The following is a 25,366-nucleotide window of genomic DNA, read 5'->3' on the forward strand; positions in this document are numbered from 1 at the left end:
CTGGATGTGTTGTGCTATGGGGCCTACCCAAGGCTTCTCAGTTATTATTGCACAGTAGAATCACCTAGTACTGTGATTTGAATGTGTCTCCCAAAAGTTCATGTGTTGGAAACTTGGTCCCTAGATTCACCTGTTAAGTGTATTTTGAGGTGGGAATTTATATCATAATTCAGAATATGCGTGATAATGAAATGTAAGTTTAACAAATAATGTTACAAAGTATGAAGCACTCTGATTTTTATTTAATGAAAATAATACAGGTTATGAATGGTTAATTGGCCTAGTGCTTAAAACACCCGTATTCCATATCAAAGTGCCTAGGTTGAAGTCCTGGCTCTGCTTCTGATGCTACTTTCTGTTAATGTGTACCCTGGGAGGAAGCAAATGATGATTTAAGTAGCTGGGTCCCTGCCTTCCACATGGGAGACTCAGATTGAGTTCTAGGCTCCTGGCTTTGGCCTGATTGAATGCGGGCTGCTGTAGGCATTTGGAGAGTGAACCAGTGAATGGGAGCTCCATTTGTCTCTCCTCTATTTTCCTCTTGAAAAAATAAAGATACTGGCCAACAGTTAGTAAATGATTTCGTGACTTGCATTTTGAATCACTCTTCTAAACCAGGCCATTACAGATTTCTTTTCTGTTCCAACAAATGACAATATCCTTTCCCTCATCAATGCCTTCACATTTTGTTCTGTCACCTGGAAAACACCTTTCTTTTTGTCCACAAGGCCATAAATTTGTACTCTCAGTGAAAAGCATTTCCAAGAGTACTCTAGTCCTCAGTGTCTCTTATTCTGATGCTTACTTTTAACACATAGAGCTCATCCCATTTTTTTACATGGCATTATAAGATATATTGTGATGCTTTGCAATTGCCTTCTGTTTTATATGGTTATGTCTCCTGGACTATTTTTAATCTCTGTGAAGACAGTGGCCATGTTCTATGCTTCTGCTTCTGTACTCTTCAAAATGTCTAACATTGGTTAGGTGCATCACAGATGCTAAATAGGGCTACGTTAGATCTCAGAGCTGTAATTTCTTTATTCCTGAAATGAGGGGGATCTTTTAGGTTATCCTCTTCTAGGTTCATAAAGCTATCTTTTAATGATATATAAGGATTTCTAGAAGATGCACAACTGAAGGAAGAAAAATAGGACTCCTTTATCGGTAACTACAAGAAAAGTTCTGAAGTGGGAGGAAAATGGCTGAACCTGGCATTTTTGGTAGGTAAAGTATAAACTGCTCCATGCTATCAGTAAAAAGATAAAGAAGCTACTGAATCTTAAATGAACCTGGGCACTCTGGATACTAAAATGTGATTACTCATGGGCCACATTTTTAAGAAAAGTTCCATACATATATATCAAGGAATTCCTGTGGATGTTTTGAAATTGAATATACAACAAAAAAAAAGGCCTAATAATAAATGTGGAGTTGAGGTGCATGGATGCAGAGTTATCATAATTCAGGGAAAACCATTAATACACTTATATTTTGGATATTGTTCGCTTGCAAGAGATTTGTTAAATATCATTGAGATCCTGGTTCAGTGACTTGCAACTCCACGACAATCAGTGTTCTTATTCTCCTGATCTGGAAGCTACTGGTAAACAGCCAAGGAGGTAGTTAGCCCTCGTCTCACCGAGTAGGTGGTCATGGGGGTGGTGGTGGTGTGTGTGTAAGTTTGGGAAAAGGGGGTGTAGTGGGCATCTGTGACCTTCCTGAACTTGACATTCCTTCCCCCTCTTTGTTGAAAACAATTGACCGTTCCTTTGGGGAACCTCTTCCCTTCTTGGTTGTCCATGTGGTCTAAGTATGAACAGAGTGCAGGACACTGAAGCTACTTTGACCTTTTTCAGGCATAGGCACATGAGAGCACAGGTTTGAGTCCTAGCTGCTCTGCTTCTGATCCAGTTCCATGCTGATATGCCTGGGAAGATGACCCAAGTATTTGCTACCAGTTACCCATGTGGTAGAGCCAGATGAAGTTTCTAGCTCCCAGCCTCTGCATGGCCCACCCCCCACAGTCAGAGACATGACAGCACCATCTGGGGAGTGATCCAACGAATGGGAATCTCTCTTTCTCTCTCTCCCTTTCCTTGTCACTCTACTTTTCAAATAAAATTAAAAAATACGTCTTTAAAATTAAAAAAATAATAAAAAAACCAGTGGACAGTGGCTGACCCTCTGCCCACTGTTACTGTGATCTGTTCCTAAGCTGGTGAGAGTTGCTGATGCTGTGAGTCTCCTGGGCATTCCCAGGCTGTGGTCCCAGGAATGAGCACAAATGGTAAGGAAAGCTGGAGAAACAACATCACTGTCACTGACAGCTGCATTCATTTCCCAGTATCATTTAGATATGAAGAGGTTACTTCTCTGGAAGGCCTTCTGAGTACGCTCAGGTGATCTTTACAGACAATCCTTGCTGACAAATGGTCCTGGAAACCCAGCTGGAGGCCAGCTGGCACCTGGCCATTGGAAGAGAACACAGCACCGGGTAATGCAGGACATCTGGTTCAAGGCTTCCATGCCACGCCCTAGGGACACTTTCAGGGGTCGGTCCAGAGGCCCCAGTTGCACTTCGGTTATTTGAAACCCCTGCGCTCCGGGGAGAGCCCCTCACCACTGCGTTAGGGGGAACACAGAATGGCCGGGGAGCAAAAGGCAGCCACCAGCGGAGCCTGCAGACTTTGGGGACGCGGCGAGAGGGCAGGGCGATGGGGGTCGGAGTGGGGCCAGCGGCGAAGTCCTGGGAACCTCCGTGGGGCCCAACCGCAAGGGCGGCGCCGGCGTCGGGCCGGAGCACTCGCTCTGCTATGGTCGGGGCCTTTTCTTGGGCGACCCCACCGTGGGTGGAGAGAGGAGGCGGGCAGCCCCGGAACAGAGCGGGCGGTGGCCTCCCAGGATGTATCCGTCTCTACTTGCTCTCTGCTCCTCTCCTCTTACCTCCCCTTCCTTACCTCCGCGCCTAAAACGGGGCCGGCGCCTTTAAGAGGGAGCGTCGGTTCCCCGGGGGCGGGAACCCCTCGGCAGCTCGCGAGGCGGCGGCGCTCGGCCGCGATGCTCCTCACTTTCTGCTCCAGCTCCTGCCCTCGCCGCCGCCGCCGCCGCCGCCGCCGCCTCCTCCTCCAGTTTCTCCTCCGCTGCCTGGAAGCCTCATTCTGGGCCGTGGAGGAGAGAAGTGCAATGTCAGGAAAGTTCCGGGAGGGACTGGATGGGGCCATGCTCCCTGCTCTCTTCCGTCGGCGCCCGCGCGCTGCGCTTTGTATGAGGTGAGCCCGGCGTGCGGGCCCCCGGGACAGGTAGGCGGCCCGGGTGGGGACGCCCGGATCCGCCGCGTGGGGAAGCAAGGGTGTGCGGTTGGGCGGAGTGCGGGAGGGAGATGAGGCGGGTGAGGCTGAAGTTGTGTGGGAAAAGCTCGGGGTTTCGGAAAGGTTTCTGCAGCTGGAATGGAGTGATTTCAGCAGCCGGCGCCGCACGAAGTGGCCCGGCAGGGACTCGTTGTCTCCGGTGCCGCCTCGCCTATCGCCGCCCCGGCCCCGGCCCCGGCCCCGGCGCGAAAGCAGCTGGGCCTTCTAGGAAAGCGTCGCGCCGTGGGCGCCCGTGCCGGGTCTCCCCGCCCGCGGCGCCCGGGGGGCACACTCGGTGCTGGGGGGCAGAGGACAGAGCCGGAGCCTCCTGAACTTTCCCTCGGGGGTCTCGTGGTTCCTGAGGGTCCGGCTTGCGCCGGGGGCATGAAGGCTGGATTTGAGCCCCAGCTGTTCCGAGTGGGTCTCCGCTCACGGCGCGGCGCCTTTTAGCTTTGGGAGCTTCTCAGCTTTGCCGAGATTTTACTTCTCCTTCCTCCTCCCATTTTTGGAAACCGTCTTTTCCTTAAAAGAAGCAGCAGCTGTAACGTATATATCCTAGAGGCTCCGGGTGCTTAAACATCCCCGCCCCCAACAGCCTAGCTTTATAAAGATCTGCCCCCCAGCACTGGCTCACGTTTAAAAGTGATCGTTTAGTCTTTGATGAAATCTTTAGCCTCAGTTTCAACACTTAAGAAATCCAGGTATTCCCCCAAGTAGGATGCAGTTTGTTTTCAGCGAGGTAGGACGCGTTTTAACCACGGTTTTTAAAAATAGGACTTTCTCTTTGTTTATGGTGAATTTGTTTTTCATTATGTCTTAGATTAAGAAGGGCCCAGCCAATTTCAGGAGTAGTATTTCTAAGACTCATAAATGAAACCCTGATGTTTCTTGCATAATCTGACATTGCTCCAGTTTTATCCATGGATGAGGTTTGTGATACGTACAGTTACTTGATAGAACCTAATATATAACTTCATTGATTACACAAATGAATTTTTTTCGTGTACTCCCGGGCAAGGGAAGCCCTATCTTCTCACTTCGCAAGTCTCTGCCACTCTTGTCCATTCCCGGTTCTGCCTTCTCACGTAGTGGACATCGGATGTCAGCTAGGAATCAAAGGTGCTGATGAAAAGTCCCAGTGTTTTGTGAAGTGTTGCATAATCAAAATTTCAACGATAGTATTGATTATATTATCCAGGTCAGTTTGAACAGCAAAAATAGAAGTGGAAGCTTATTTAAAGAAAAGAATGTTATTAAGTATCTGAAGTATAGTGTTAGGTATATTCTTTACATGGAATTTTGTGTGTGAAAAATGCAGTTACCAATATAGAAGACAGTGTAGCAAACATCTTATCTGCAGTGGGGAAGTTTGGAAAGAAAATCATTCCAGAGTAACCATTACTATGGTAAAGTTTTATTTGGGATACTGATTTTCACCTTTGAGTACATCTTTGCTACTTTGCTTTCATATGTACAAGAAAGGAAACTTTTAAAAAGAAAACATCTTGGACATTTTCTGAAAATGCAGCAAACTGAACATTTTTGGAGAAAAAAATCTTAGAAAAATCACATACTTAAGACTCCTAGACAATTGCTGTTTTACCATAAGTTTGCCTAACTCAATTCAAGAAAGCAAGGATTGGGAGATCTCAGGGGAATGTGACTTAGTTCCTGGAATTGAATTGGTTAATGTTGAATACCTTGAGATCTTTGATTTGGGATGATTGTTTTGTGAATGATTCATTTTTTTAAAAAAATAAATGTATCAGTTTAATTTTCCATGAGTTTTTTTTTTTTTTTAGATTTATTTATTTATTTGAAAGGCAGAGTTGCAGAGAGGCAAAAGAGAAAGGGGGGGGGTGGTCTTCTATCTGTTGGTTTACTCCCCAAATGGCTGCAACTGGGCAGATCCAAAGCCAGGAGCCAGGAACTTCTTCCAGGTCTCCCACGTGTGTGCAGGGACCCAAGGACTTGGGCCGTCCTGTGCTGCTTTCCCAAGCCATAACAGAGAGCTGGATGAGAAGTGGAGCAGCTGGGACTGGAACCGGCACCCATATAGGATTCTGGCACTGTAATGGCGGCTTTACCTGCTACACCACGGTACCGGCCCTGTGAATGATTCTTTTTGAAGTTATGTGTTGACACACATGGATTTATATATGTATAGATCTGTACCTATCTGTTTGCCTGTCGTCTGCCTATTTATTGTCTATCCATCCATCCATTTGAGGAAAGCCATTACAGATATTGATAATACAGGTGCTCTAAGAACAGCAGGTCTAAAAGATCAGAAACAAAATAATTCTTAGAACATGTCATCTTTTCCACATTTTAGTTGATTCTCTTAAGTTAAAAAATACTGTTTGCCATATATTCTTGAACTCTTATGAGGCTTAGAACTGGGAGCTGTTTGCCAATGATCCTATCCATATGTTTATCTATTAAAATGGGTTGAATTACAGCACCAGTGGAGGATTGAACCAGGTATTCCTTAAACTTCAATAGTTTATCTTCAGTAAGTGAACCTCTAGGTAAAAGTTATCTTGTCAGTGTAGCGTTTTATTTATTTATTTTTTAAAATTTATTTTCACACTTGAAAGGCAGAGAGTAAGAGAGAGCTAGAGAGAGCAAGTGAGCACCTGGAGCTTCATCTTTGTCTCCCACGGGGGTGGCAGGGACCCAAGTTCTTGAGCCATTATCTGCTGCCTCTCATAGTATGCATTAGCAGGAAGCTGAATCAGAGTAGCTGGGATAAACTGGCACTCAGATATAGGGTGCAAGCCTCCCAAGCTGCAGTATAACACATCAAAAATGACTTGAGGGCTAATGTTGTGGCACATCAGGTTAGGCTGCCACCTGCAATGCCAGCATCCTATATGAGCGCCAGTTCAAGTCTGGGCTGCTCCACTTCTGATCCCAGCTTGCTTCACCTGGGAAAGCAACAGAAGATGGCTCAAGTGCTTGGGTGTTTGCTACCCATGTAGGAGACTCAGGTGGAGTTCCTGGATTCTGGCTTTAGCCAGACCCAGCCTTGACCGATGAGGGCATTTGGGGAGTGTGCCAACAGAGGGAAGGTACCTCTCTTTTTTTCTAATGGTCTTTCAAATAAATAAAATAAATATTTAAAAAAAATGACCTTTAGGTCCACAGGTCTGGGACTTAAGAGTAGATCTCAGAGGCATGGGAGGCAAACTTTGGGGAAGTTTTGTTAAGCATTTAAGAGAGGGACTCATTAATGCTTGGGAAAAATAATACCTATAATACAATGCTCCAGTTATTACAAGGTAAACCATCTTATTCAACTTTGGAATGTGTCTTAAATTTCATAACTGAAGAATTACATTTCAGCATATGTATGAAAATTAGAAATGAAATATTTTAGACTGATGGTTGCTCTAATTTACTTATATTTATATGTGATTTATATGTGTCATCTTTGGTATAGATGTCCTTTGTTGCATGTAGCAATTCTACCCCCATTTTTGCAAATATGATGTGTGTATTTAGGGTGAGTTCTTGGTGTTTACTTGCAATCATATTAACAGGTTTCATGGAGTTTGCATTATGTTCCTTTAGTTTTCAAAAAAGAACATTTGAGACATTTTACTATGCACCTGAGATCACAGATTTTCAGCGTTGTTGGGATCTTGGTCAATTGTCGTTTCAGTTTCGTGGGAATTTTCTGTTGAAGATCAGATGTGCCCTTAATTTGAACTGGATGATCCATCAAATTGGTACTTTTACAACCACAAAACATGGAGAACATTCCAAATAATTTGCAGTGTGGGCAGCCCGACATGCTTTAGTGTTTAGTTGGCTTGAGGCAGTGTGCCATGCTTATAAAAATGGTTGCTGAAACTGACAGCAAGCTGTTTCAGTTTTTTAGCTTGATACACAGGGTAAAACACCTTTTAGCCTTTATGCCAGTAAATGTGGACACGATTGGTGAAAGTAATTTGTGCTATTTCTGTTTGTGTGATGGAAAATTCAGGAAACTTAAGTGTGAAACTCTAGCTTAATGTGCTAGAAAGCTAATGCATGTCTTTTATAAATGTAATAGTTAGAAAGGTTTGACTTTAACATGACTCTCAGGTCTTGGGCAAAAGAGTATACTAAACATTTGCAATTAATGTGGTAATTTGATGGTTACTTAATTAATAGCACTATTATTATCTGTTTTTCTTTTGAGTGATAGTATTAAAGAAATTACATCCTTCCAGGCCCAATTAGATTGAAAATATCCCCAGCCAAATACTATAGCAGTCATAAAAACATTCATGAAAAATAAGTCTGTGTGTTTTCTACCTCTCAAGTAAATATAAGAGTGGGAATAAGAGAGGGAGGAGATGTACAGTTTGGGACATGCTCAATCGAACTTGCCCCAAATGGTGGAGTTAGAATCATGTCAGGGGATCCCAATACAATCCCATCAAGGTGGCATGTACCAATGCCATCTCACTAGTCCCAGTGATCAATTTCTGTTCACAATTGATCACACTGATAGGTCTAAGAGTCAAAGGGATCACACAAACAAGTCTAGTGTCTGCAAATATTAGCTGATAGAATCAAAAAGGGAGAGAACGATCCATCATGGGAAGCGGGATACACAGTAGACTCATAGAATGGCAGATGTCCTAAATAGCACTCTGGCCTCAGAATCAGCCCTTAAGGCATTTGGATCTGGCTGAAGAGCCCATGAGAGTATTTTAGGCATGGAAAGCCAAGACACCCTGGAAAAAAAAAAAAAAAAAAAGACCTAAATGGTTTCTCCGCAAGTGAGATCCCAGTGGAAAGAATAGGGCCATCAAAGAAGGAGGTACGTTTCTCTGAAGGGAGGAGAGAACTTCCACTTTGACTATGACCCTGTCGGAATAAGATCAAAGTCAGTGAACTCAGAAGGCTTCCATAGCCTTGGCAACTCATGACTAGAGCCTAGGGAGATTACTGACGCCATACACAAGAGTGTCAATTTGTTAAGTCAACAACAGGAGTCACTGTGTACTTACTTCTCATGTGGGATCTGTCCTCAGTGTGTTGTCCAATGTGAAGTAATGCTATAACTAGTACTGAAACAATATTTTACACTTTGTGTTTCTGTGTGGGTGCAAACTGATGAAATCTTTACTTACTGTATGCTAAATTGATCTTCTGTATATAAAGAGAATTGAAACTGAATCTTGATGTGAATGGAATGGGAGAGGGAGCGGGAGATGGGAGGGGTGTGAGTGGGAGGGAAATTATTGGGGGGGGGAAGCCATTGTAATCCATTAACTGTACTTTGAAAATTTTTATTTACTAAATAAAAAATAAATAAAAAATATTTTATTTTTATACCAAAATAAACTTTATCTTTTAATTCCATTTTTACATGAACCTTTTATAGTAACCACATGTATTGCTTTGTGATTTTCACATAAAAATGAACCACTTTCCATGTCATGGAATGATCTGTAACGTTTTGAATACTAAATAGAATTTTTCTATGTATATACCATAATTTATTTAGGATATGCCCTAAAGTTAGACAGGTTGTTTCAATTATTATTTTTTTTCTGCCATACAGCAATGACTACTGTATGGCACAATTTTTGTACACATCTATGGTTTTTCACCTTTGGGAAAAGACTTAGATATAGAATTTTTTGGGAGGGATAAAAGACACTGATTTTTTTTTTTATTGACCTCAAGGCATTTTATTATTTCCAATATAAAATCTATAAACCTAATCATAGTCTTCCTTGTTTATCCTCTTCAGATCTTTTTTATTTCAGTCAATGTAATATAAAGGACTCAAGTCAAAGGATCTGAATCCAGGCTGACTGACTAGTGCTTTTTCTTAACGAAATAATCCTAGATGTTTATAAAGATTGAGTTTCATCTGCAAACCAGCCATTAGTGCGCAATTATCGCTGTAAATTCTATTTCCAACTAAATAGATACAGCAGTTGATGGTGTACCCTAAGAATGTTCTTCCTTTTTCAATTTCAGTTGCCGTCTCACCTCCTGTCCACATGTATTGATGCATACGAAATGGCTATAAGATAGGGTGAATGAATATTGTTTCCTGTGTAATCATCTATAAAATTTTAAAATATCCTGTTTTATACCTTTTGCTGTCATACTCCTGGGTGCTTTAATTTTTAAACTATATTTGGAAGGTTTAAATGTACAGAAATTAGCTTTAATCTTACATATGTGTGCATGAACATGTGTTTATCTCTATATTTTACACATATTTCATCTCCTTTCTGTCAACAATACAAAACTTCATCTTAGGCAGAAACTACTCTTGAAACCATGTAAGTATAACTCTGGCTATCACATATAGTCACTTTTAGGAATAAAACTAGAATTATGAAATGAGAAAAACCAGGAAGCAGAAATACTTGTATGTAGAAACTTAAAGCTAAATGTAGAGGGGCTGGTGCTGTGGTATAGCAGGTAAAGCTGCTGCCTGCAGAGCCAGCATCCCATCTGGGCGCTGGTTTGTGTCCTGGCTGTTCTCTGCTATGGCCTGGGAAAGCAGTAGAAGATGGCCCAAGTCCTTGGGCTCCTGCACTCCGAAGTTTCTGGCTCCCGGCTTCAGATCAGCTCCATTCCAGCCATTGTGGTTGGCTATCTGGGTAGTGAACCAGTGGTTGGAAGACCTGTCTCTTTCCTTGCCTCTTCCTCTCTGTAACTCTGCCTTTCAAATAAGTAAATAAATCTTAAAAAACAACAACAACAACAACAACAACAAAAAAACAAAAGCTAAATGTAGAGATTACCCTCTATTTACTATTAGCTATCAACAAGACTCTACTAAGTGTAGTCATATTTGTATTTTTCATGTACATTTTTCTTTTTTTTTTTTTTTTTGACAAGCAGAGTTAGACAGTGAGAGACAGAGAGAAAGGTCTTCCTTTTTCCGTTGGTTCACCCCCCAAGTGGCCGTTATGGCCAGCACGTTGTGGTTTGCGTGCTGCATGGATCTGAAGCCAGGAGCCATGTGCTTCCTCCTGGTCTCCCATGCAGGTGCAGGGCCCAAGGACCTGGGCCATCCTCCACTGCACTCCTGGGCCACAGCAGAGAGCTGGACTGGAAGAGGAGCAACCAGGACAGAATCTGGCACCCCAACTGGGACTAGAACCTGGGGTGCTGGCACCACAGGTGGAGGATTAGCCTATTGAGCCACAGCGCTGACCCATTTTTCATTTTTAGAATTTGGTGCTGGCTATAAGAGGTAAGAGAAACATACACATCCAAATATAATTTGTGGGCCAGTTGTTCTTTCCAACATTATCTTCTTCACTTGTGTATCAGTCTTTCTCCTTCCTTAAGTGAGATGAATGTTCTTGGCTCCTTTAGTAGCTGGGACTTAACCCCTGTTTTAGTGCTTCAGATAAGTCTTCTGTTTAGTTAAGTATCAGACCCCACTTTTCTTTAGTATAGAAAGAAACAGGAATCGTATCTTTGTATTTTGGCATGGTTTATCACAATTATGAGTGGATTGAATAGGTAAACTTCTTCATTAGGTCTTGTAGGTGTTATAGCAAAGTTCAGAATATTCTTTTGAAACTCATTCTGCTGCACAATTTTTCATTTAAAAATATTAGTTGTATGGGGCCAGTGTTGTGGTGTAGGGGGTGTTATATAGGACCAGTGTTGTGGTGTAGCGGGTGAAGCTGCAGCCTGCAACACCAGCATCCCACTTGGGTGCCAGTTCAAGTCCTGGCTGCTCCACTTCCAATCCAGCTCCCTGCCAATGCACCTGAGAAAGCAGCAGAGGATGGCCTCAGTGCTTGGGCCCCTGCACCATGTGGGAGACCTGGTAGAATCTCCTGGCTCCTGGTTTCAGTCTCGCCCAGCCCTGGCTGTTGTGGCCACTTGGGGAGTGAATCATCAGATGGAAGATCTCTCTTATCTCCCTCTCTCTCTCTCTCTGTAACCCTGCCTTTCCTATAAATAAAATAAATATTAAAACATTAGTTGTAAAGTACATTGCAAATAAAACATACTTGTAAGTTAAAAAATTGACTACTCGTGGACCTACAACTAAGGTTAAAAATACAGTACTCTCATAGCTAGTATCTCTGTTCATTCCTCAACTAGAGACAACTCTTGCTGTATCCTTAAAGCAATATGTGTTTTTAGTTTTGATTGCTTTTAGTATTTACATAAATTATACTATTTATATACTTTTATGTTTGCTTTATGTGCTCATTATCATGTTACTGAGATTCATCAATGTAGTTTGTATCTGTCATTTGTTTTTGTTGCTTAGTGTTTTATTGTATGAACACTCCAATTTATCCATTTCATAATTTACCCGTTTTATTGTTAAGGTGTATTTGTTATTTTAAGTAGTTTCTTAAAAGAATAAGCATAAAGTTTTCCATGTTGTATTTTTAATGTTTAATCATTACTGTATTATATTTCTCTCCTGATGCTGTTAATTTGTATTCTTTCTTTCCCTTTCCTTCTTCAGTCCTGAAGTATTTTTTTTCTCAGTCTTTTCAAAGAACCAACTTTTGCCTTTATTAGTTTGTTTCTAACTCATTCATATTTACTCTTATTTCTTTCTTCCATTTCTTCATGTTTATTCTACCTTTCTTCTAATTTCTTCAGTTAGGCACCTAGTCCCTTAATTGTGACTCTTGCTTCATTCAAGGACTATAAATTTGCCTTAAATTATCACTTTAGTTATTCTTGCTGATTTCTAACCAACTTGTGATGTGGTCAGAGCGTGTGATATGTAGCATACCAGTTCTTTGATGCTTCTTGAGGTTAGCTATAGGGGCCATGGAAAATGTTCTCTTTTAATAAGTATTCTATATGTAGCTTGAAAACAGTGTGTATTCTCTAGTGTTTCTGAGTGAGGTGTCCATAAAATGTACACCCATAAGATGAAAAAAATTTTTAATGATTTATTTATTTACTTGAAAGACAGAATGACAGAGACACACGTAGACACACACACACAGATTTTCTATTCACTGGCTCACTCCCCAAATAGATGCAAAGTCCGGGTCAGGGCTAGGCCAAAGCCACAAGCCTGGAGCTCCATGTGGTCTCCCATGTGAGTGGCAGGGACCCAAGCACTTGGGCCATCTTTCTCTGCTTTCCCAGGTACATTAGCAGGGAGCTGGATTGGAAGTGGAACAGCCAGGACACGAACCTGCACCCATATTGGTTGCCAGAACATAGGCAATGGCTCAACCTGTTGTGCCACAGTGCCTGCATCCAAGATGAACATTTTAATTGTGCTATTTAAATCTTCTTTACCCATATTGATGTTTTTGTCTGTCTGACCATTCCATCACTGAGAGATGATGGATTTATCATTTTCAACTGCACAATTCAAATTTGTTTTACATGTTTTGCAATTTATTATTAGATTTACCCAAGTTTAGATTTTTTAATATCTTTGTGATAAATTAAAGCGTTCATATGTAATGATCTGTTTCTAGTAACGCTTTACTTAAACTCTTTTTCTTGAAATTAATAGAACAATATAGGGTTCTCTGTGGATTACGATTGACTTGCTATACCTTTCTCTACTGTGGTTTTCAAGTTATATCTGTATGTTTTTATGGATCTTTCATTTTTAGATGTGTTTCTGGTAAACAGCATATAGCTGGGTCTTCGCTTTTAACTGGAGAGTTTAATCTCTATATTTAAAAGGGAGATTGAAATATTTGGATTTATTTATTATTATGTGTTTTCTGTCCTGCTTTTTCTGTGTCTTTTCTTCTCTCCTTTCTTGCCTTCTTTTGAGTAGATTGATTCTTCTTCCCCCTTTTTACTCATTTTGAGAGATTTGGGGACTGGTAAGCTCTATGTTTATGCTTTCTAGTGATTACCCAGTCAATTGTAGTATGTATACTTCACTCCCTCTAATTTAAAGTTAATTGGTATCTTTGCCCTCTGTTATGAAATTGAATCGTGTCCCTCTAAAGAAGCTCTAAGCCTGAGTGCAATTATGTTTGGAGGTAGGACCTATAAGTAGGTGATTAAAGCTAAATGAGATCATATGCATGGGGCCCTGATCTAGTGAGATCTCTGGAAGAGATATCTCTCTCTGCATGTGCAGAGGAAAGGTCATATGGCAACATACATATAGGAAGACACATGTGTCTGCAGGCCAGAAAGAGGCCTAACCCATCCTGATGGAACATTCATGCTGTGCTTCCAGCCTCCAGACTGTGAGAAATAAGTTTCTGTGGTTTAGGTCACCTAGCCTGTGATTTTTTTTTTTTTTTTAATGAAAGCCTTATCTGACTAATACATACTCATTTAAAAAAAAAAAAAAAAAACCAGACACATTCCAGCAGTGCTGGTTGTAGTGCAGTAGGTTAAGCTGCTTCCTGGAATGCCTGCATTCTGTATCAGAGTGCCTGGGATGGAGTCCTGCCTGCACTGTTAATCCAGCTTCTTGCTAATGTGCACCCTGGAAGGCAGCAGGTTATGCCTCAAGTGTTTGGGTTCCTGTTATCCACATGGGAGACCCAGATAGAGTTCCTAGCTCCAGTCTTCAGCCTGACTCAACTCTGGCTGTTGCAGCATTTAGGGAATGAATCTGTGGATAGAAAATCTCTCTGTCCCTCTCTGTGGCTCTCTCTCTGTTGCTCTACCTTTCAAAGAAAAATAAATACATGCATACAAATTTCTAAGAATGTTTTAACTGTTATGATACCAGTTACAACTTATGTGTCACTGTTCTACACTGCTTTTTTCCAAGTTAGACATTTTATTGTTGTATATAGTATCCGTGGTATTTAACCACTTATTTATCAGTATCCTGTTTCACCATTCCTTCTTATGTATCAGATCTTCTGTTGGGGATAACTTTTCTTTTACCTGGTGTATATTTTTTTCCTTTTATTGGTTGTGTGTGTGTGTGTATGTGTGTGTGTGTGTGTGTGTGTGTGTGTGTGAGAGAGAGAGAGAGAGAGAGAGAGAAGGAAAGATTTGATTTTTGCTTATTTGTGACAATCTTTTTCATTCACCTTCTTTCTTGAGAGAGTGATTCCCTGGTATTAAATTCTATTTGTCAGTTCATTTCTTTCAACACATCAAAAAATGCCTTTCAGTTATCTTCCGAATTTTGCTGTCTCCACTGACAAATAAGCAGCCAAGCCCATTCCTTTTCCTTTCTTGGGCAATCTGCCTTTTCCAAACTCTGGTTCCTCCTTTTTTTTTTTTTTTTTCTATCTTTGAAACTTATTTATTTCATGCTCTAATGCATTGGTTTCTAGAAGACGCAGGTTATAGATGAGTACAAGGCAATGTTTGCTACCTGAAATTTTTTGTCCATGTTATTTTCATATTTAAATTTTTGAACAATTTTGATTAGTTTTTAACAGATTCAATGTGCCTTGTAGATACAATTCTGTTGAAGAATTCTAAGAATTCTTCCTCCCTGTTTCCCTAAGATATTTTGAAAGTATTCCCTCTCTCCTTAAAGATAAAGCCAGTTTCTATCTTTCTCTCTGTTTTGAGTTTTCAATCTCATATTTCATCTGGATATGAATTTTAAAGAAAAATTCCCTTTGGTATTAAATGGGCTACATTTGAGAACTAGCATTTTTCAGGAGCTCTGTAAACTTCTACTTATAAATATTTTTATTACTTTATTATCTTATACTGGAGCTCCAGTTGCATTTGTGTTAGCTATTCTGTAACCTTGTTTGTCCTGATCTCTTTTCCCCCTTACCTTTCATTGTTTTCTCTATTGCATTCAGGAGAATTTCTTCTATTTTAACTCATTGTTTATTCATTCACTTTAGATATATCTAATAAACCCCTGTGCTGATTTAATTTGTTATATCAGTTATTATATTTTTCATTTCTGAACTTTATTTGCTACTTTTTCAAACTCACTTGTCTCCTGCTCATAATTTCTAATGTTTATAATTTTTTTATTTTGTATTTTTTGTTTAGTAATTCTCATAAACAAAGTCTTAATTTAGATTTGCTTCTGTCTTTCATTCCCCTCTCTTTTACATTTAATGTTTTGAAATTTTGTGATTTTTTTATCCCTTTCCTTGGATTCTTGTAATTCTTTAAAGTCTGGGTTGAAGGTGAGTTCCTCAACTGGGGAAATGTGTTTGCTTCTGTAACTAGCTGGGCTGTTGTACTGACCTGTACACATCTAACATTTCTGCTTGAGAATTTTTTTTTTTTTTTTTTTTTGACAGGCAGAGTGGACTGTGAGAGAGAGAGACAGAGAGAAAGGTCTTCCTTTTGCCGTTGGTTCACCCTCCAATGGCTGCCGCGGACCGCGCGCTGTGGCCGGCGCACCGCGCTGATCCGATGGCAGGAGCCAGGAGCCAGGTGCTTTTCCTGGTCTCCCATGGGGTGCAGGGCCCAAGTACTTGGGCCATCCTCCACTGCACTCCCTGGCCACAGCAGAGAGCTGGCCTGGAAGAGGGGCAACCGGGACAGAATCCGGCGCCCCTACCGGGACTAGAACCTGGTGTGCCGGCGCTGCTAGGCGGAGGATTAGCCTAGTGAGCCGCGGCGCCGGCTGAGAATTTTTTTTAATAATTATCAGGGCTAGCTTATGATTTTAAATCCTCTGTGGATATTATTTTTCCTCATCTATTGAGCCCACAGATCAATAACTACAGTTTTCATTTCTGTTCCTTTTAGCATGGTGGAGTTTATTTCTTGTTCACCTGTAACAAATATGATCAAAATGGCAAATATGGTCCTTTGAAGTGCCTGGTTGTTGTAGGGGTCTCTGACAAATTAAGTCCTGTAATCCCAAATCTCAAATGATTTGTAGAAAGAAACTTTTATTTCTGAGATTGTAGACATGTATAAAATAGATTATCTTTGTTATTGAGGTTAGAAGCAATTTGTAACTAACTACTATAGGTGTTTGCTTTTGAAAATAAAAAGCAGATGTGAATGTTTAAAGATATGATAGTAAAATGCTTACTTTTCTAATTTGAATTTTTAAAAGATTTATTTATTTATTGAGAGTCAGAGATACACACAGAGAGAAAGAGAGGCAGAGGCAGAGAGAGAGAGGTTTTCCATCCGCTAGTTCACTCCACGTTTGGCCGCAACGGTGGAGCTGTGCCAATCTGGAGCTAGGAGCCAGGAGCTTCTTCTTGGTCTCCCACGTGGGTACAGGGACCCAAGGACTTGGGCCATCTTCCACGGCTTTCCCAGGCCATAGCAGAGAGCTGGATGGGAATTGGAGCAGCTGGGGCTCGAACTGGCACTCATATAGGATGCCAGCACTGCAGGTGGCAGCTTTACCTGCTATGTTACAGTGCTGGCCCCTCTAATTTAAATTTTATAGTTTGTAATTTTCCTCCATTGATAAATTTGAAATTATTTTTTTCTTTTCTTTTTTTTTTTTTTTTTTTTGACAGGCAGAGTTAGACAGTGAGAGGGAAAGACAGAGAGAAAGGTCTTCCTTCTGTTGGTTCACCCCCCCAAATGGCCACTACGGCTGGGCGCTGTGTCGATCCGAAGCCAGGAGCCAGGTGCTTCCTCCTGGTCTCCCATTTGGGTGCAGGGCCCAAGTACTTGGGCCATCCTCCACTGCCCTCCTAGGTTATAGCAGAGAGCTGGCCTGGAAGAGGGGCAACTGGGACAGAACTGGCGCCCTGACCGGGACTAGAACCCAGAGTGCTGGTGCCGCAGGTGGAGGATTAGCCTAGTGAGCCATGGCACCGGCCAAATTTGAAATTCTATATAGAATACTGGTATTGGGCCGGCGCCGTGGCTCACTAGGCTAATCCTCCGCCTTGCGGTGCCGGCACACCGGGTTCTAGTCCCGGTTGGGGCACCGGATTCTGTCCTGGTTGCCCCTCTTCAGGCCAGCTCTCTGCTGTGGCCAGGGAGTGCAGTGGAGGATGGCCCAAGTACTTGGGCCCTGCACCCCATGGGAGACCAGGAAAAGCACCTGGCTCCTGGCTCCTGCCTTCGGATAGGCGCGGTGTGCTGGCCGCAGTGCTCTGGCTGCGGTGGCCATTGGAGGGTGAACCAACGGCAAAAGGAAAACCTTTCTCTCTCTCTCTCACACTGTCTACTCTGCCTGTAAAAAAAAAAAAAAAAGAATACTGGTATTGGCAGTTTCTCTTCCTGAGCCCCAAGCTTCGTTTTGCTTATAGTCATTTTACCTTTTGTTCTCTCAGTAGTTAGTACCAGTACCTTATTTTAAACTATGTGGTTTGATCTTCCCGCTTGAAAGATACTTCTGGTTATGTGTAGTTTTCTGTTTCCTCCAGTTTTTTGAGTTTTGACTGCAAAATGGTAGTAGACAAAATTAAATTAATGGGGAGATAGGGATGCTCATGTTAAAAACCACACTATATAAAGTTTTCATTTAGTTTGTACCCCTTGTAAGAATGGAAATTTTCTTAGAACCATGTTAAATTCCTTTTTTTAAGCTCAATGCTAGCATCATAAATATTTTGCATATGAAAAGGAATTTACATTTGTTTCATCAGCCATTAAACAAACTATATTTTGGCCATGAAGTGCACTGGTTCTTAACATTGTTGAATATGTATTGAGTGCACACACACATACACGCACATGCTTATATGCACTGCTTTGTGGTGTTGGTCACTCTGTCATGGGCCATGTCTGCTAGAAGAAATCAAATGGAAACTGTGCATGAGTGAGGTATAATAAAACAGAAAATGCCACAAAAGTGTATGCAGTGATATTTGTATAGCAGGATTTAATGCTTTTCTTTCCCTTTTTTCGTGTGTAGATGAAAAGCAGGAATTGCTGTTCTCACTATTGTGTGTACAGTTGACACTGGGTCACTGAGTTCCCTGTAGGTCCTTGTTCTTACCAGTGGTCAGTTGCATCAGCACTTTGTGAACTTGCCAAGCTTTTACTGATCCATTATTCTTGGTTTATGGGACCAGAGGGCTGATGGCAGTGATCATAGTGAGTGGTAGTAACTCATGATACGATAAGTTGGAAATTCAGTAACAAATAAACTCTGCAACCTCCCCCTGGACCGTGTCTCCCTTGTGAGTTTTGTGATGCATGATGAGAAATTGTTCTCAATAACCACGTGGATAACCCAGTGGTTATTGTGTGTGTAGGTTAAGTCTCCCCACTTACCTTGTAACTTACATAAAATCAGGAGATCTGTTTTGTTTTTTATTGTGTGAGTGCTTAGTGAGAAGCTAACTTAGATCAGGTTCTTAGGAACTGTTAAAGGCAGGAAAGAAGGGAATGAATTTAAAGAAGTATATAACTTAATTTAAAGGCCATATGTCAAGGATTTATATAATATTCCTGAATAGCTTGGTGGAAGACTGGGTTTCAGGGCAAGGTATGAAAGTGAAGGTGATTTCAGATGACTTTTCACATTTCCTTTGTCTTTGTCTTGTGGCCACTTTGAATATTTAAACTAATGTCTCAATTCTTAGAGTTTCAAGTATTTAAAGTACGAGCTTTACATTTTTCAGAATTTTCCCAAGTTAACCAGAATTGTTTTGATCATGCTATTGAATCAAGGTCAAAACAGTTCTGCCATTATTTCTGAGAATGAGTCAGTGTTGCTGTCTTCAGCAGTCCTATTTTGAAGTGATGTACAAAGAGCAGAATGATCTTTAATTCTGTTGTGTTATTTTCTTGCTTCCCACTCAGGATTAGTGGTTGCAAGTTTCCTTTGTCTTCTTTATTGAAATTTTCTATGGTGACAAATTGCATTTACATACTGGAAGACCAAAGGACCAAGGATCCATCCTTTGATTTATTTGCATTTATTCAAGTGGGAGAGAAAGATCTCCCTACTGGTTCACTCTCAAAATACCTGTAATAGTCAGGACTGGCCTAGGCCAAATGCAGGAACTGGAACTCAATCCAGATCTCCTATATGGGTGATAGGGAAACAACCATTTGAGCCATCTCCTGCTGTCTCCTAGGATGTGTGTTAGAGGGAAGCTGGAATTGGGAGTGGAGCTGGGACTTCAAACCAGGCACTGTGTTACAGGATGCAATATCCCAAGCAACAGCTTAACTACTGAACCATTTGCCTGGCTTCATGCCTTTTTTTTTTTTTTTAATTATATAAAGGGAACAGATTTCTTATATACAGTTTTAGGCACATAATGATACTTACCACTCTACTCTCCTTCCCTCTGTCACTCCTACCTTTCCTCCTCCTTCCTTTCTTATTTTCTTTTTAATTTTTGCAATGACATACTTTCAATTTGTTTTATAATCACAAACTTAATTCTCCACAAAATAAATAATTCTACAAGTAGTAAGTAGAAAAACCACTATTCCTCAGGCGTTATAGACAAGGGCTGTAAAGAATAATCAAATATCAAAATGTCAGTTTCACTCTTATACATTGCTTTTGTGTGCTCTTTATATTAGTTACCACAAATCAGGGAAAACACATGCTATTTGTCTTTTTTTGGGACTGGCTTATTTCACTATGCATAATCTATCCTTTGATTTTTTTAACAGAACATGTATATGTTTTATATCTTTGTTTTATATACAATAATTGTTTGAAGTTTCTGGTGATGTTGTTAAGGTTTTCTGATTCTGTATTCTATGAAAATTCTATTATATTGTAGGAGAAAATGTGCCTCCTTGATGGTGGTAAGGTGGGTGGTAGCATACGGAGTCTACCAGACGCGTCTGTGTTAGGCCTAGAGATTATGTCTGAACCATTTCAGGCAGTGACATTGTTCATGAGTAAGAAGAAAGAAGAGATCATGGGGTCTACATAAGTGCCACCTACTTGTTTTTAATAGATAACATGTCATATATGGATCTCAAACAGCTAGCTTAGTGTCTCATACGTGATTGATGCTTTAGATATATTTATTTGACTTAGCTGGAACTCATAGGGATAATTACAACAAAAAGTATTGTTCTGAAAACCAGTAAGCTACACTTTAATTGCATCTTGAGATATAGGAGTAAACCAGACATGGTTATTGTACCTGGTTTGTAAAGTCTAGATAATAATATATAGACTTTACCCATATTTAAAGCTATGGAAAGAAAAAGAACACCTGCATCATTTTTGCTTTGGAAAGAGATTATTGAAAGTAATTTTTATGAAGTAAAGGAAGTTAGAGGAAGGAAAGCAGAGGTATCATGTCAAAATCACAGAATCTTGAGGTGAGGAATAGGTTTAAATTCCCTTTGGAGTGAAATATAGAAAAATAGTCATTTTGAGTAGAATCCTGGATGTCACTGAAGTGTTGGTGTCATGAGAACATGGCTGTCATTTCTGTCCTAAGTAAAGCTTCTAGTTCATATTTTCTGAGCACTATGTCAGTACTTCACATTTGCTGTCGCATTTTTATTTATTTATTAATTAAGATTTATTTATTTATTTGAAAGAGTTACACAGAGAGAGGTGGAGGCAGAGAGACAGAGAGAGAGAGAGAGAGAGAGGGCGAGAGAGGTCTTCCATCCACTAGTTCACTCCTCAGTTGGCCTTCAGCTGTGCCGATCTGAAGCCAGAAGCCAGGAGCTTCTTCCAGGTTTCCCACATGGGTGCAGGGGCCCAAGGACTTGGGCCATCTTCTACTGCTTTCCTGGGCCATAGCAGAGAGCTGGATGGGAAGTAGAGTAGCTGGGTCTTGAACTGGCGCTGGCTGCTGGAGCTTCAGGCCAGGGTGTCAACCCATTGAACCACAGCACCAGCCCCTGCCATCACATTTAAACCTTACACCGGCTTCATGTGCTAAGTCACACTGCAATCATCTCTGTTTTTCTGATGAGGAACCTGAGGTTAAGTAACGTGCCCAATGGTACACTTCAAAAATGGCAGCCAAATACTCTGGTCACGGCCAGGGTGGTCATAGTGAGTGTCTGCAGGAAGAGTGTGCTCAATAGATAGGTTATTTTGGCCTGAGGGACTTTTTATTCCCTCCAGAGAACACGCCCAAATTATTTGTATTGAGATGCAGTGGAGAAGAGAGTACCCGCGTTTTTAAAGAAATACCACATTGGGCATCATATTCTCATCAAGACTTCCCTGCCCATGGTGGTAGACACACCCAGTTTACTTAGATAAACTAATTTTTAAGGGCTTGGATATGTGTACTGACTTTGTTTCTATTAAAGAAAATTAAATATCCAATATTCCTTTAGATAGGAATATGGGACCAGATGGGTTACATAGTTGCTAAGGGAACAGGTTAAGAAAGTAGAATGGAAAACTGAACTTTACCCAGAAATTCAGATTAACTTCAAAGTTGGATTAAAATAACCAAAACTAAAAGCTACTCTTGTGAAATAGCATGAAAATAACAAAAACAAGTGGAGTATTTTATTCGTTTTGTTTTTGCTTTTGTTCTATAAAATTGAGTTGATTTTGAAGGAGTGTTTGTGGGAAACAGGAAGATGATCGAGAGATCAGTAAGAGGATAGGCACACTTTTCTAGATTACTTGGTAAATAATTGCAGGAAATATGGAGTTGTATTAGTTGGATGTTTTTGTTAACTATAATGAAATACCTGAGGCAGGCTACTTTATAAATAAAAGGAAATTATTTTGGCTCTTGGTTGGGAGGTACAAGTCTAAGGGCTTTCTCTGCTAAGGGTTTTCTTGTTGGTAGTGTCCTGAGGCAGCACAGAGTATCGTATGACAAGAGACAGGGAGTGTGCATGAGTGTGCCTCTTTGCTTAAAGCCACCAGCATTCAATTATGGGGGTTTCAACCTAATGCCTCGCCCAATCCTAATCACTTTACACAGCATAGTTAAATTAAGTTTCTACTCTCTTACTACATCTCACAATAGAGATAAACATTTCAACATCTGAAACCTTGGGGAACACTCAAACTGTAGTTTATCTAAACCAGAGCAGGAGTGGAGGAAATAGGCAGAAGAATGCTTACTTTGCTTCTCTCATGTCTTGTAAGGAGTAGAGATCTTTTTTAAGAATATATATTATGGTTTTTGATAGGAAATATGAATGTACGTGAGGGATCTTCAGAAAGTTCATGGAAGATACATATTATCTTTTATTTATTTTATTTTATTTATATTTTTTTGACAGGCAGAGTGGACAATGAGAGAGAGAGAGACAGAGAGAAAGGTCTTCCTTTTGCCGTTTGTTCACTCTCCAATGGCCGCCACAGCCGGCGCGCTGCGGCCAGCGCACCGCGCTGATCTGATGGCAGGAGTCAGGTGCTTCTCCTGGTCTCCCATGCGGGTGCAGGGCCCAAGGACTTAGGCCATCCTCCACTGCACTCCCTGGCCACAGCAGAGAGCTGGCCTGGAAGAGGGGCAACTGGGACAGAATCCGGCACCCCGACCAGGACTGGAACCCAGTGTGCCGGCGCAGGAAGGCGGAGGATTAGCCTAGTGAGCTGCAGCGCTGGCCCATATTATCTTTTAATTCCATTTCACATGGACTTTTTGCAGTACTCATGTTTTTATAATATATGAAAATGTTCAAGGTGATTTTTTTCTAAGTATCAGAAAACTTGGTACTCATTTTCAAGATTTGGAAAAGACAGAAATCAGAAAAGATGTACTACTGATAATCTTACTGGTCAGAAATATTGGTTAATATTTTAATGTTTCCTTCTAATCCTTTTAATTAAAAAAACACATAGTAAAAACATAGTAATATGCAGTTTTGAAACTGTTTTATTCACTCAGTGTGCTACCATAATATTTTATGTCACTTTATGTGCTTCAAAAGTAGTTTTAATGCTATATTGCATTTTGTTATATAAATCACAGAACTTAATATGCTTTCTTGAATGTGAACCTTCAGAGTAATTCCAGTTTCTTGCAATCATGCACATGAATTTTTAAAAACAGCTTTATTGTGATGTATTTTACATATCTTAAAATTTAGCCATTTTGAGCATATAAAATTTAGCCATTTCGAGTATATAAGTCAGTAGTATTTAGTAATTTTACCAAGTGGTACAATCACCACTATATTCAGTTTTAAAACATTTTCTTTCCCCTAGTAAGATCCCTGTATGTATTTATAGCTAATCCTCATTCCTTCCCCTATCCCCAGGCAACTGCTAACCAACTGTCTGTCTCTAGATAATTGCATTTCCTGTATACTTCCTATAAATGGAATTATATAATATATCATGACTTATTGTGATTTCTTTTGCTTACCATAATATTTTTGAAGCTCATCCATGATTTAACAAATATCTGTACTTTATTCTTTTTATTGTTGAATGGTATTCCATTATACAGGTACACTATATTTTGTCCATTCACAGTTTATGAATATTTAGGTTGTTTCTGGCTTTAAGCTTATGACTAATGCTGCTATGTCCATTCTTGTGTGGACATAAATTTTAATTCTCTTAATTAGGCACCTAAGAGTGATATTTCTAGGTTGTATTGGTAGTCTTATATTTATGTTTGAGAAACTATCAGTGTTTTCCAAAGTCATTCTACCATTTTACATTTCCACCAGCAAAGTATAAGGGTTCCCATTTCTCCGTATCCTCACTGGTACTTCTTATTGTCTCTTACTTATGGTGGCCATTCTAGAGGGCATAGTAGTTCATTGTGGTTTTATTATCTATTTATTTATTTGTATTGTGGTGAGATCCACATAGCATACATTTCTTTCTTTCTTTATATTTGAAAGACAAAGCGATGGAGAGAGAGACAGAGACATAGACAGACAGTGAGAAATCTTCATCCTCTGATTCACTCCCCAATTGTCTGCAATGGCCAGAGCTGGGCCAGGCTGAAGCCAGGCACCTGGAATTCAATCCAGAGCTCCCATATGGATGGCAGGCACACAGCTACTTGAGCCATCACCTGCTGCTTCCTAGGGTACATAAAACCAGGATGCTGGAATTGAAGTAGGGTGGGTATTCTAACTCAGGCCCCCCGATATGGGATGTAAGTGTTCCAAATGGCATCTCAGCCACTAAACCAAATGCCCATTCCTCATCATGGTACATTTCTTTATGACAATGATATTGAATATTCTTTCTGTGTTCTTATTTATCATTTATATATATCATCTTTTTTGAAATGTCACTATCTTTCATTCTTTCCGGTTAGGTTGTTCAAGTATTATTGAGTTACAAGTGTAACTTTTAATTCTCGATACAAGCTTTTTATTTGGGGTGTGTTTTGCAAATATGAAGGGACTTTTAAAAGTGTGAAAAATGAGATTGAAAGATGTTTATTTTGCTGTAAAAATTTTTCTACATTTTTTTCAGATAACCTCATACTTTCAGTCTGTTGTTTGGCTTTTCATTTTTCTTAATGTATTTTGAAGTACAAAATGTTGAATTTTGATGAGGTTCAAGTTACTCATGTTTTCTTTTCTTTTTTAATTTTTTTTTTTTTTTTTGACAGGCAGAGTGGACAGTGAGAGAGAGAAACAGAGAGAAAGGTCTTCCTTTTCCGTTGGTTCACCCTCCAATGGCTGCTGCGGCCGGCGCACCGCGCTGATCCGAAGCCAGGAGCCAGGTGCTTCTCCTGGTCTCCCATGGGGTGCAGGACCATCCTCCACTGCCTTCCCGGGCCACAGCAGAGAGCTGGCCTGGAAGAGGAGCAACTGGGACAGAATCCGGTGCCCCGACCGGGACAAGAACCCGGTGTGCAGGCGCCACAGGTGGAGGATTAGCCTATTGAGCCACGGTGCCGGCCTCCCATGTTTTCTTTTATAGACTATTTTAAAGATTTATTTTATTTATTTGAAAGTCAGAGTTACACAGAGAGAAGAGAGGCAGAGAGAGAGAGACATAGAGGTCTTCCATCCGTTGGTTCACTCCCCAGATGGCTGCAATGGCCGGAGCTGTGCCAATTGGAAGCCAGGAGCCAGGAGCTTCTTCTGGGTCTCTCATGCGGGTGCAGGGGCCCAAGGACTTGGGCCATCTTCTACTGCTATCGCAGCCATAGCAGAGAGCTAGATTGGAAGAGGAGCAGCCGGGACTGGAACCGGCGCCTATATGGGGTGCTGGCGCTTCAGGCCAGGGCTTTAACCCAATGTGCCACAGCGCCGGTCTCTAGACTATTCTTTTGGTGTTATTAACCCAAGGTCTTAAAGGTTTTATATATATTTTAATTACATAA

General features: G+C 40.8%; 1 protein-coding gene across 3 annotated transcripts in view; it reads left to right on the top strand.

The window, feature by feature from the left end:
- Positions 1–2,894: 2,894 nt before the first annotated feature.
- Positions 2,895–25,366, top strand: part of GPR63 (G protein-coupled receptor 63) — a 61,259-nt gene continuing 38,787 nt past the window's right edge. Inside the window, exon 1 of one of the 3 annotated variants that reach the window (XM_008263290.5) lies at positions 2,895–3,272. The gene's annotated coding sequence lies outside the window, so the exon portion shown is untranslated. Of the gene's footprint in view, positions 3,303–25,366 lie in introns of all 3 variants that reach the window. The other 2 variants (XM_017345290.4, XM_051855448.3) reach the window with 2 other exon arrangements.

Source organism: Oryctolagus cuniculus, chromosome 5, assembly GCF_051225735.1.
Source record: "Oryctolagus cuniculus isolate XC-2025 breed Fujian yellow rabbit chromosome 5, ASM5122573v1, whole genome shotgun sequence".
Taxonomy (NCBI): domain Eukaryota; kingdom Metazoa; phylum Chordata; class Mammalia; order Lagomorpha; family Leporidae; genus Oryctolagus; species Oryctolagus cuniculus.